The sequence below is a fragment of the Vanellus vanellus genome (assembly GCF_965231255.1).
Source record: "Vanellus vanellus genome assembly, chromosome: 4".
In the NCBI taxonomy this organism is placed as follows: domain Eukaryota; kingdom Metazoa; phylum Chordata; class Aves; order Charadriiformes; family Charadriidae; genus Vanellus; species Vanellus vanellus.
In genome coordinates, this window is record NC_138909.1 from 40491636 (window position 1) to 40505077 (window position 13442).

The window sequence follows — 13442 nt, forward strand, 5'->3', positions numbered from 1 at the left end:
TTAATTCAGGGTAGGCTTCAGTTCCTTATTATTTCCTTGAAACATTAACACCTCAGTAGAATGATAAAAGTAAAAACCCCAAAGAAACACAAAAATCACACAGTAGTTCTCAAAGAATCTGTGAGAAAAAAAAGCTTGACTTTTAAAGTTAATTTCCAAGCCCATTTACTTGTACTGTCCTCAAAAAGTAAAAAGAAAGCAGAAGACTGCCTGATAACACTTACAAATCTGATACGATCTATAAATAGGATGGTTTATAGCAAATTAACTATGATGCATCATCATTTATAAACACAGTCTTGTCTGGTCTCATTTATGAGCTCTTCCAAATGGTTAGGAAAATGCAGGTAGTCTGGAGACCACACGTATCGGAAAAATGTTAAAAATAACATTGTGCAGTGAATTTTATTGCTGAATTTTGAATGACACTAATACTACATCACAACATGCAATTATATTCTTACATGCACAGAGATGTTATGTTCAGAAGTTCTTTAATTTAACTTTAAAATTCTTACTACCACTTGTACTTGCTTTCATTACACCTATTTTAACAACAATAATTTTTCTTTCTACAGATTTCTAACACCACCATTTGGCATACTTTTGTTGAGCTGAGGCTGCTGAGATGAGAGTGAAAAGTGTCTGATGGAACTTTTGTCTGCCTGTTTAAAGCAGAGCTCCTTTCTGCCCCTTTCCAGACCTGCTATCTATGAAAGAGAATGGGAAGAGAGAAGAGAAAAATGTGAGCTCAGAGGATGTCCTGGTTTGAGGTAAAACGGGACCAATTTTGTTCAGTAACTTCGCTTCTTAGCTGGGCCTCTTCTAACTACTGAAATTAACAGCATATTGTGCAGACGTTGTTCGCCCTCAGAGTGATAAGACCAATTGTCTATAGCTGATGCCCAGGCATGGGATGCAGAGAGGCTCCTGCTTATACTTATTTCTGTAACAGCCAAGGGCAACACACTTTGTTATTTGCCCCGCTGGAGGGTCGGAAGCGGAAAAGCGCAGTGGGATCCCACCTGCGGGGAGGAGCGGACAGGACAGGTGACCCAAAACTGACCAACGGGGTATTCCATCCCATCTGCCTCATGCTCAGTGTACAAGCTGAGGGATCAAAGGGTCAGCCCTCTTTCTTCAAGGGCCAACTTCTGAGGAGGAGTCTGTCTGTTCGTCTGCCTTTGATCCCAAGTGCAGATCCGGAATCCAGTTCCTGTCCGTCACTTAGTCCAGCCTGGGACTGCCCCAGTGCCGGCCAGTGTCGTGATTGTCATCCTGGGAGCTTGATACAGTTTCGTATATACTTCATTACTTTCTTTTTATTATTAATATTTCATTAAAGTAGTTTAGACCCTTCTAACCTCAGAAGTTTCTTTTTTCCTTTCTCTGCCTCTCTCTTTGAAGAGAGGTGAGGGGGAGCATCTGTCAGTCCTATCTGGGGTACCCCACATCCCCAGTAGCTGGTTCGGCCCAAACCATGACAGAGGGGTAGTGGAGAGAGAGGAACCATTCTGACCTTCCTCTTCACTCTTCTCCATCAACTCACACAAAACCCTCTTCAGTTCACGAGCAGAAACCTCTGCTTTTTCTCTGCAGCTACCGCCCCAAGGATAAAGATGATGGAAGGAAAAGCTCTTTCTTGGAAAGGGCTGAGATTGTGAGAAAGCTGCCAGCTAAAAATGGAATAATTCAACTCACAAATACTTTGAAAGTTGGTAACTGCAACTCTTGCTGGTACTATTTAAAGAAAGTGTCCTTTGTGAATTTAGAGCTTAGGAACAAGTAGAGTATGAGTAATGTCTTTGCCACTCCTAACAAAGATCAAATCCCAGTGAATCAACTATGTGGAAACCAAAATATCACAGTGACAGGCACTTCAGAACTACATCACAAAGCCTCTTTTGTAAATATGACGGTTTAAATCTTAGCCCTATTGAAGTGAAAGCTCATTCAAAATCAGTTCTTTGTAGCTCTTTCAGGAGTAGCATGCCTCTAGGGAAAGAAAGTGCTCGTCTTCCCAGCAGAATCAGGCTGCTTCTCACACCTTGCTCTGGCTCTTGCTCTGCCTCTGACCTGCTGGTGCGACCCTGAATAATTCACTCACCTCTACCTCTGTGCTGTGAACCTCTCTCTCAGACCGAAGCTGGGCTTTAACAGGAGATAGGTTGCTTCTTGCAACATAACACAGGTCAGCTGCTGCTGGGTACCCAAATGCTGCTGCTGTGTTACATCTAACAACAACTGCAAGTGTACTGTATCTATTCCATCTTGAGAGTTTGGGATTTTTGTTGTTGTTGTTGTTGCAGTCTTATAAATACCAGCTTCTTTCCACTTCGGAATCCGGGTGATATAAAAGAGAAATTGCTTAACAAAATAGAAGCCCTGAAAAGACTCACAAATCTAACCAGCACAAACAAGCCCCTTGGCTGTAAAACAGCATGACAGCACCTTCCAAAATGAGGTAATGAATTCTGAATTACAAAAGAAAATCAGAAAATTAAAGAACAAAAATAAACAAAACAACAATCATAGAGTACCAGGTTGGAAGAGACCTCAAGGATCATGTGGTCCGACCCTTCTTGGCAAAAGCACAGTCTAGACAAGATGGCCCAGCACCCTGTCCAGCCAAATCTTAAGTGTCCAATCTCAGGGAATCCACCGCTTCCCTGGGGAGATTTTTTCCGATGGCCGATTGTTCTGACTGAAAAATCTTCCTCTTGTGTCCAATCAGAACCTCCCCAGGAATAACTTTTACCCGTCACCCTTCATCTTTTCTGTGTCACTCCTTCAGTGAGGTTTGCCAATAAAAGCTATTTGGAATCATCTCAGCCTCTAAACAGGTAATAAGTTAATCTCTGTAAACTCCGGTAAAGGCCATGCAAAGTTGATGGTTTCAGCTCCCAACACTGAACACACAATCTAGGTGCCCTTAGAACAATGCTAAATTCATATAAGCAACCAAGTCGTAGTATCTTAGCAAATAGTCAGGCTATTGACCAAGCATGGAAGAAGGCGTTTTCAGGAACCTGATAAAAGTCATGGCAATAGCACCATGTGGAAAAGAGCAGACAAATTTAAAAAGCATCCAGCTAACTGACCCTCTGCCACTACAACTTACATCTTGAGACCATTCAAAGCTGTGGAAGAATTCATCTTGAACAGGTACAGGGCAGAGTTGTATTCCTGCATTATCATCCTCATGAAGCCACAGTGAGGTCCTGAAGAGAAATGACACACTATTATTCCACAGATTTTCTTCACAGTCACCTACAAGAAACTACTTTTGTAGAGGATCCTTCTTTTTCCAGATCTTCTTCATGGTCTACATGGTAGTCATTATGGAATGTTTCTCATGCCTGAATGTGATGTCTTCTACACCATAAAGACACTCAGAAAAGAAAATTGAACTACTTATTTTGGAAAATAAGCACAACATACTACATGGTAGCTACAATTCAAAGGATCAGAAACACAGATCTATATTTGGCCTAAATTAGATGACTAGTGATTCTCTTGGCACAGGCTATAGAGAAAATAAGGTTCTGGAATAATTCACATCTATGGATGCCTGCATCGGGCTCTTCACAAGTATTTCATTTCCTCCCTCTTGCATTTTCACAGCAGTGAAGTAGTCCATCCTGTGTCCTCTCCATACCTCAATGCTTTTAATTTCTTATTGACCACAGTAAGAGTTATTGCATTCGGCTACCCAGTTTGCCGGCATAAAATAGTTTTCTGGGGCAAAAAGGCAGTGTATTTCACTCACTTTTAAATGAAGTTAGTACCTATTACATACTTCTACAGCTAAAACCTAACACTAAAAAAAACAAATAAGGTTTCATGTCTCCCTTAAAATTATCCATCAGAAGGACAGAGGGAGATTGTTTTCTGCAAGAGGGCATCAGTCTAATAACTGTTGGTCTTTCTACAATAATCCATCCAAACACATGGCAATGACCATCTATTTAGGCCCTTGGAGGTAGCACAGTAAAACAGATATACGCAAAGGTACAGTTCATAACCTTAGAGATAAGCTTGCATAGCAGGGTGTTATTTGCATACAAACATGATAAAAAAAAAAAAAATACAGAGGCCACGGATTAAGAAGCTGAGAGAACAAAAGCTCACGTCATTCAATTGGGCCTGGTAAAGGGAAGATGGGGAGGAATTACCTCAGCAGGATTAAAAACTTTTCTCAGGAAAATATATCTATATTTCAAACTTTTTTCAAGCATTTTATGGTTTAAACTTACTAACGCAGAATTGTTTTTTCAGCTGTCTCATCAGAAAGCCACCTGCTCTGGCAAAGTCCCAAGACTTGATCACCGTGATGAGAGTCATTCTACAGGTATCTTAAACCATAAAAATCCACAATATTTATGGTTATTTGTTAAGGTATCATTGTCCTCTAGGAAGTATCTGAGATTATTATGCACAGGATTATGTTTAGTTGTTAGCTGTACTGCTTCACTGAATACTTACATGGTGTGCAGCTCCTCTTCTGCAAATGCCCAGGAGTGGCTTATTTAGTGTCTACCAGCTTCTCTTTATTTTTTAAAATTATTCTAACATCTCTTTGCACCTGTTCAAAGTGCCAAATCCATTTTTCTTAGCTTTTACTATTATTTTGTGAACTACAGCACATTACAATAATTCTCTGCATGTAAGATATATCCCTGTCTTCTCAGGCAAAGCCTCTACTTTTTTTTTTTTTTTTCTCCTTTAAGAGCTTTCTTCAGCAGACTTCTGCTGTGCTTTGTCCCTTTGATCTTTTGCTTGTTTTACATCTACTGATCTCTTCTGTGGACAGGAGGGTTTTTCTGTGGCAGATTTTTCCTCAACTTTGATTTAGCTTCACCTGACAAAGATCTTCTCTGAGACCACCAGTCTGTGTCTCTCACTGTGTAAATGAGGCCATTTCCAAACTTATTAAGCAATATATTATGCCTTTACTTTCAGTTCATTTACAAAGGTGAATAAGTCTAAAATACGCTCATTTTTCAAATCAATTTTACTTTGACTAAGAATAAAGTCTTAATACATTTTTCAAAACCATCAGAGTACTGACCGTTCTTGACAAAACCCAAATTGATAAGTTATGCCTTGCACTCACGCCAGAGGAGTGTTGACTGCACTCATAGTTAACTACCATTTGCCTTCACCAAAAAGTGAGTAACAGCAGAGGAGACAGAGAAGGAGCAGAAATGCTTTTTCTGAACAGACACTGACATACAGCGCATGTTGCATCTTCTTAGAGCATTATCATAAGATAATAAGGTAATGAGTGTTAAGACTTCAGTATTGCACAGAAGCTCAAAAGGTATTTAAGCTAGCTAGAAGTAGTAGCTTATTTTCTTTGTTTTCTTCTAGTCATCAATATCCACCTCCCGGTCTGGTGGTTAGGTTCTTCTTCAAAGGCACTTGCTTTTGTATGTAATCGTTGAATACAATAGGAACGTTGGATGTCAACATATATTTTGAAAAATGTATTCTTCTTTAATCTAGTTTTTCTTTTCTTTGTGTCACTTGAAGTTACATAGTTCCCAGTCTTTTCTGTATCAAGCAGTAGAGTTAGCACTTTTTCTACTACACCTAGTACATTTTTCTTCTATATTACTCCCTGTAGTTCAAGCAGAGAGCTAATATGCAAACCCAGTTCCTTTGCAGTAGAAAGCAAAATTACATATTGAGTCAGGCATATTACTTAGTATAATCTTATTTCTAAACAAGATAATAATAAAAATAACAACATAATATTTCTTCCACACTGAGGAATAATAACAACAACAACACATGCAATCTTATTTCCCAAAAGGCCACATCTACAATCAAAGATGTAGTTTCTGTGTTTAGAAATCCCCAAAGCTGTCACTCCAGAGAGCCATATGTCAAGATAAAAACATCTCGTCCATTTTCATTACTTACCTCTACGCCTCACTCTCATGGTTCTTTGTGGTTTCTTTGGGTCTAACTCTACAAGCATGAATGTTTTCCGGCTTTACTCCTTGTTCTACGCTAGGCCAGCACAAGCATTCATACACTTATGCGTGAGTCACACTGGGGCGCTACTGAAACTGAAAAAGACATCCAGCAGAAGAAAATAGAAAGAGTCATTTGCCTCTGCAATTTCAAAGTTTGGCTTTGAAACCATAGCTGAGTCTACCCTAAGAGTACTTCCTGGCGTGGCATTCGGATGTTCCCAACCTGGCAACATACTGAAGTTTTCAGCAGTTTCTGCTGTTTCGACATACCTATGGCTGTTACGAGCAATTTATAAATAAGAAACTAGATTCTGGGAGCATGAAAATGAACAGAGAAGTTTGGCAAGAGGCAGAGATGGGCAGCAAGAAGTCTCCTGCCCTCTTTAAAACTACTGCCAGAGCTTCAACGTACTGTAACAACCATCCACTCTTCAACTACCTGAGAAGACCCATTAACAACGTCCTATTTCACCTTGTTCATACTCCCAAAGGACTATATCATATTTAAATCCTGGTGCTTTAAATGACCTGTTTCAGGGAGTATTAGTTTTTCTAACACTACGTGTTCAATTCTTTATCCAGGGAAATCCCCATTGACATCAACATTGCTAATTAAGACCAAGGGTGAGATCCTAGGGAGCTTAAGATATTCTGCCATCAAGAGGTAATCTTGCTCATCCTTACGCTCCTGGCCTGTATTCTTGACCTCTTCTTCTGTCCACAGGAGTATTAAGTAGTAAACTGGACTATTGACCTGATCAATCCAAAACCAAATACCTGCCTAGTACAAACAGCTTAGATATTATTTCAACTTGATAGGTTTTCATTACCGGAAAACAGTGGTCCACACTGAGCTACCACAATATTTAAGTGGGACTGCAGTTACAAGTAAATTTTTTAGCACATTGCGTTAGTCTGGTGAGACTAGGCAGGCTTTTCCCTTTCCAAAGGGTTATTCCTTCTGATTGTAAACCAAAAGGTATGTCAACCTAATTATTCTGCCCACTAAAATGCAAATAGTGGAGACGAGGCAAACATAAATGAGAGGGTTTGCTATCAATCCAAGCCCTGTAATATATGAAAAATGGAAGGGTACTTTTTTCTTTTAATAATAAACCATGTGACCAATTTTTTATGCATCATTTTCAGCTCAAGTGTATTCTGAAGCATTTCTTCATAACGATCATGTAATGATGATGCTTCCAGGTTTCACCCTTGAGAGATGGTCATCTGTAGCCACTATATTTAAAGGCTATGAATGATATTTATTTGTCATTATGTTCTAACATACCACATTGCTTTCTGTTTAGACACATACAAAAATTGCTCAGCGTTAAGCCTTAAATGCTAGATCCCATTATATACTTGGTCAATCTGTAAGTATAAATACAAACCTTAAAGCCTCAGTGTTGACTGATGGTTATTGTGCTCATGGCTGACTCTAACTGGCTCTCTTATGTACCCCATTCAAAGCCCATTTCCATTTTCCTGTCTTCTGTACAAGACATAAGACATACGCACACAAAGTATTTGTAGCGTAGCACTATTTATTAGCCTATACAAATAAGAATTCAGGAGGTACTACCAAATAAAGATTACTCACCAGTATGTTCTGTGGGTTGTTTTTCTTTTTTATTATATTCAAAGTAGTACAAAAAGCTGATCTCTCTGAGACATGTTCAACTTCCTTAGCCCTTGTTTAGAAAACCTGTATACAAGATCTGTTAATTCTTTTGTATAGGATGCAAATAGAGACCTCTCTTTTGTGTTTGTACCGCATAGAATATTGTTTCAGAAAATTATTTCTATACTAGAGGAGAGAGGGAAGGACCTCTTTAAAGAAAAAAAAAAAAAGTTTGATTCTGTTTCTGCTGCATACAAATGAAATTCTAATAAACATTAAGGGATGCAAATTTTCATCTTAAGTAATGACAACATCAAGAAAAATGTTTCTTTGTTTGGGGATAAAAATAGTTCTCTTTCCATGTTGAAATTTTTAAGTGCACCTACTTACATGTTTTAAAGTATCTGTTTTACTTGCTGTCTCTGGCTCCTGTGTGATGTTGTAAGTGAAAATAAGAAAATACTTGACAAGTGGTGTTTTTAATCATCAAGATTACTTGATCATCAAGAGGAACTGTAATTACATGTGGAAGTTATCAAATTGCTTCTTGAGTTTAAAAAAGCTACCCTCTTATAATCACAACTTTAATGGAATTTGAAATGTAATAATACATGCCAACAGAACTGAATATATGAAACAAGTTTTGATAGGGAAATTAAATTAAACACTCTAAAGGCATAGCAGTAAAGATGAAGCTCCAGATTATTATTTTTTTAATCACTGACAGTATGACTGTTAATAATCTGAAAAAAACCTATTACTACAGTGAAACTGTAGTTTCATTGTAATGACCTATGGATGTTGAAAACTTCCAAGACAACATGGAAGAACATCCACTTTCATAGAATCATACAATGGCTCGAGTTGGAAGGGACCTTGTTGTGGGTTTGGCTGGGATGGTGTTGACTTTCTTACTAGCAGCTGGTATGGTGTTAGGTTTGGGGTTTGGGATGGGAATACTGCGGGTAGCGCACTAATGTTTTTGGTTGTTGCTAAGCAGTCAAGACTTTTCTGCTCCTCACATCCCCCCACCAGTGAATAGGTTGGAAGCTCACAAAGTTAGGAGGAGACACAGCCAGGACAGCTGACCCCAACTGACCAAAGGAATATTCCATGCCATATGATGTCATGCTCAGCATATAAGCTGGAGGAAGAAGGGAAGGGGGAACGTTTGGAGTTACGGTGTTTGTCTTCCCAAGTGTGGTGGTGGAACATCCTCCCCACAAACACGCACCTCCTGGGCAACCTGGTGCTTGGATTCTCCTTCCTGGGCCACATACCAACCTAGGATAAGTCAGGCATAGACTGTGAAAAGCATCAAACATCGATCACCTCCTGACAGCTTAGTACATCTGTACATCTGCCCGAAGGAGGGGGAATACCAGAACTTCAAACTCTAGCAAGTTTTGGGCTTGTGCAACTGGTGGAAAGCACCAGAATGTTTCATTGTCTGAGTTGGGCTGAAATGGAAAAGTACCCAACAAAAGTCAATTATCTCAGACCCTATAAATAGTGACTCTAAGCAAGACCCTTTGAGCTCTCCTGGATCCCAGCAGGCTGTGACCACCATCTCCGATGAGGTGGGATGCCCCTCAGGCATAAGATTCCTCAAGGTTTAAGGACTGTCTGCTGACAAAGCTGACAAAGGCCTCAGTAATTTGCAATTTTGTCTGCTGCTGAAATTTAGCATGCGGCAGGCTAAGTTCTATTAGTTCAGAAAAACTAACAAATATCTGTTTATATGTATATACTCACATATATAATTACTAATTATAGTTTATTATTTATATTTTAAAGTACATATAGATTAGTATATTATATATATATATTATATATATCATCTTTGAAAGGTCCTGGAGGACAGGTGAGGTGCGTGAGGACTGGAGGATAGTTAATGTCACTCCAGTCTTCAAAAAGGGCAAGAAGGATGACCCGGGAAACTACAGGCCGGTCAGCCTCACCTCCATCCCTGGAAAGATGATGGAACAGCTTGTTCTGGGTATCATCTTAAAGCACCTGGATGAAAAGAAGGTTATCAGAAGTAGTCAACATGGATTCACTAAGGGGAAGTCATGTCTGACTAATCTGATAGCATTCTATGATGAAGTGACTAGATGGGTGGATGAGGGGAGGGCAGTGGATGTCATCTACCTTGACTTCAGCAAGGCTTTCAACACTGTCTCCCACATCATCCTCACATGCAAGCTTAGGAAGTGCAGGCTAGATGAATGGACAGTGGGGTGGATTGAGAACTGGCTGACAGATAGAGCTCAGAGGGTTGTGGTTAGTGGTGCAGAGTCTAGTTGGAGGTCAGTAACAAGTGGTGTCCCTCAAGGGTCAGTACTGGGTCCAGTCCTGTTCAATATATTCATCGATGACCTGGATGAAGGGATAGAGGGTACCATCAGCAAGTTTGCTGAGGACACTTAACTGGGAGGAGTGGCTGACACGCCAGAAGGCTGTGCGGCTTTACAGCATGACCTGGACAGGCTGGAGAGTTGGGCAGAGAGAAACCTTATGAAATTCAACAAGGGCAAGTGTAGGGTACTGCACCTGGGGAGGAATAACCCCATGCAGCAGTACAGGTTGGGGGCTGACCTCCTGGAGAGCAGCTCTGTGGAAAGGGACCTGGGAGTCCTGGTGGACAACAGGATGACCATGAGCCAGCAATGTGCCCTGGTGGCCAAGAAGGCAAATGGTATCCTGGGGTGCATCAAAAAGAGTGTGGCCAGCAGGTCGAGGGAGGTCATCCTCCCCCTCTACTCTGCCCTGGTGAGGCCGCATCTGGAGTACTGTGTCCAGTTCTGGGCTCCCCAGTTCAAGAAAGACAGGGATCTGCTGGAGAGGGTCCAGCAAAGAGCTACGAAGCTGATTAGGGGATTAGAACATCTCTTCTATGAGGAAAGGCTGAGGAACTTGGGTCTCTTTAGTCTAGAGAAAAGAAGACTGAGGGGGGATCTTATTAATGCTTTCAAATACTTAAAGGGAGGATGCCAGAGGGATGGGAGGAGTCTTTTTTCAGTGGTCCCCTATTGATAGGACGAGGGGTAACGGGCACAAGCTTGAACATAGGAAGTTCCATCTTAACATGAGGAGGAACTTCTTCACTTTGAGGGTAGTGGAGCACTGGCACAGGCTGCCCAGAGAGGTTGTGGAGTCTCCCACTCTGGAGACATTCAAAACCTGCCTGGATGCTGTCCTGTGCAACCTGCTGTAGGTGATCCTGCTCTGGCAGGGGGGTTGGACTAGAGGATCTCCAGAGGTCCCTTCCAACCCTGACTATTCTGTGATTCTGTGATATATAGGTGCACATATTTCTTTATATTGATACTAAAACTGTTTACTGGAAATAAAACATTAGATGATACTTAAGACCAACTCTATAAAAAAAAAAATCTTCCTTGATAAAAAGGGGATTTGCTTCCCAAGATTACTTCTGAAAATTAGAATCTAAGCAAAACATAAAACATAGCTTCAAAGATTTTCTATGTCTCCTCTTTTATTACATTATAAGCTAGTTCAGAGTCAGTCATGATTATTCTTTGTTAACTCACTTATGTTCTCTGTTCTGAGGTTGAAGCAGAACATCACAACTTAACTGCATTAGTGATTGACCACCCGTAGGAACTCAGCCACTTTTGTAGGATTTTGGCTCTAAAGAAAAAAAAGTTCAAGAATAAAAATAGTGTGGATAGGCCTAGAAATTTGACAGAGAAATAAATAATGCTTTCTGCTTATGGCTGCAAAGTTGGAAATAGTTTGAAAGACATCTGCATCTCTACAAGTAAGCGTCTAACACTGATGTTTCCAAAACTGCCTTTTCCCAGCATTTAAAAACCCAAATTAGTGCTAAAATATTCCACTCAAAAATCCTTAGAAGCCTGTTGAAAGAGAGTTTGTTTAAACTTTTTCCTCCAAAACCAGAATAGAGTTTTCATTTTCAAGTCCCTCTGTGCCTTATTAGATGCATTTGCAACAGTTCTACCTTTAGGTTTACTTGGTTTTAATCACAAATTATGAAAAAAATCACCTCTAAAGAATATCATCATCACTGGACAGTGAAACATTCAAAATTCAGGAATGACAAAATTAAGCATCTCTCTACAGATATACAATTTTTCATCCACAGATAAAAAAGAAAGAAGGTGGTGTTTTAAATAGCTTTTGGGTTAAAGATTCAGAAGTCCTGCTCACAAGATCTTTCAATGCAACACTATGCAGTGGCAGTATAGGATCTATACATAAAGTACATCATGCAAAGACTTGAGTTTGCAACAAAAGCACTCAGTATCTAAATCCTGATAGAAAGGCAGATCAGATTAGTCTGTAATTTTCAAAAAGGAATTCATCCCTGAACAGTCAAATCAATATTCAGTATGTCAACAAATCCTATATGTTAAAAGTCTCGTTTGCACAAGTATTCAATCCAAATGAAATTATTTTAGTCGTATTATAAAAATAAGCAGGAAAACATTGGATTTTTCTAGCATTTTAAATTATTTTCAGGTCAATCTTCTCCCTCAAAGCAATTTTAGATTAACATTTCCATAGAGGACTAGGGGAAAAGAAAGTCATGGGATTTGGACATATTTCCCATTAACCTTTCAGGAAGATAAAAATCTAAATCCCTTATACTTTAAAAATGCTGAGCTAATTTGCTTTTCTCAGGCCTGAGATACAGTGAGTGTCAAGAACGTATCAGCAGTAGCTCAATTTCTGCCTTCTGGTCCTTTGCCTCACACACCTCTCATGTTCAACAGCTTTAACACCATAGAATAAATGACAAGTGAACATCAAGAAATGCCCAAACCAGAACTCTGAATTAGCCTAGTCAAACTAAAGCAGTCTAAAAAAGTATTAAAACACTAATTGTACAGACGCTTAACTAAAACTTTGAAGAGAAATTTTTTGGGTTTTATTTTGCTTATTCATAGAATTCATGAGCATGTTGTTATTTTCAGTATCATCTATCCCAGGTTTGTTATAGTACCCAACAATGCAACAGTAAACTGCTGCAAAATGCCTTTATCTGTCTTCCTATTTGTCTGTAGCTGCTTGAAACAACACAAAATACATTTTCTTATTGATGTGGTACAGTTCTAATTTATATGTATCCTGTATCCTGCTACAAATTAAATTCAAAAGTAGACCTTTTTCCAGATTGCACTTCACTAACGAAATGTGCAGAAATAACAACAACAAAAAATCACTAAGTAAAAGCATTTTACACCTGTTTCTATTCTATACTTGCATGACACAAATGTGTAAAATGGGTCTTTAAAAGTTTCTAATTGGTTTCAATTCATGAGCATGGGACAAGAGGAACATAGCATCTGACCCTGAGTTCTGTCTGAAATGCAAATTAGATTCCACTCAGGATCCAAAGTTTAATGTTTTCCTGACATCCATACCAGCCAGATTGATTCTGCCTGAAATTGCATTTTAAATGGAATCTCCAAACCGGTTACAGTGCACAGGAGACACTGACTTAACTTGTGACAGACTAGAATCATCTCTTCTCTAAAAGGACACCTTCTCTATGGTTAGTTATAATAAACTCATCTTCCGACATCATATATATTCCACCAAAATGAGTTTGAACTTTACAGGAAATTATTTGCTTAGGAATCCAAATCTTGATAAATACCACAGCCTTTTGCTGGTTTTCCCCTCCTGCTTCTCCAGGTGAACAAATGGTTGATTTGTTTAAGAGATTGAGGGTGACAAAATAATGATCTGAGTGTCTTATGCTCCCACACCCAGACACAACTCAGTTTTGAGGGGTATGATAATCCCCTTCTGCCGAGGTCACCAAGTCTTTCTTCTTTCACTAG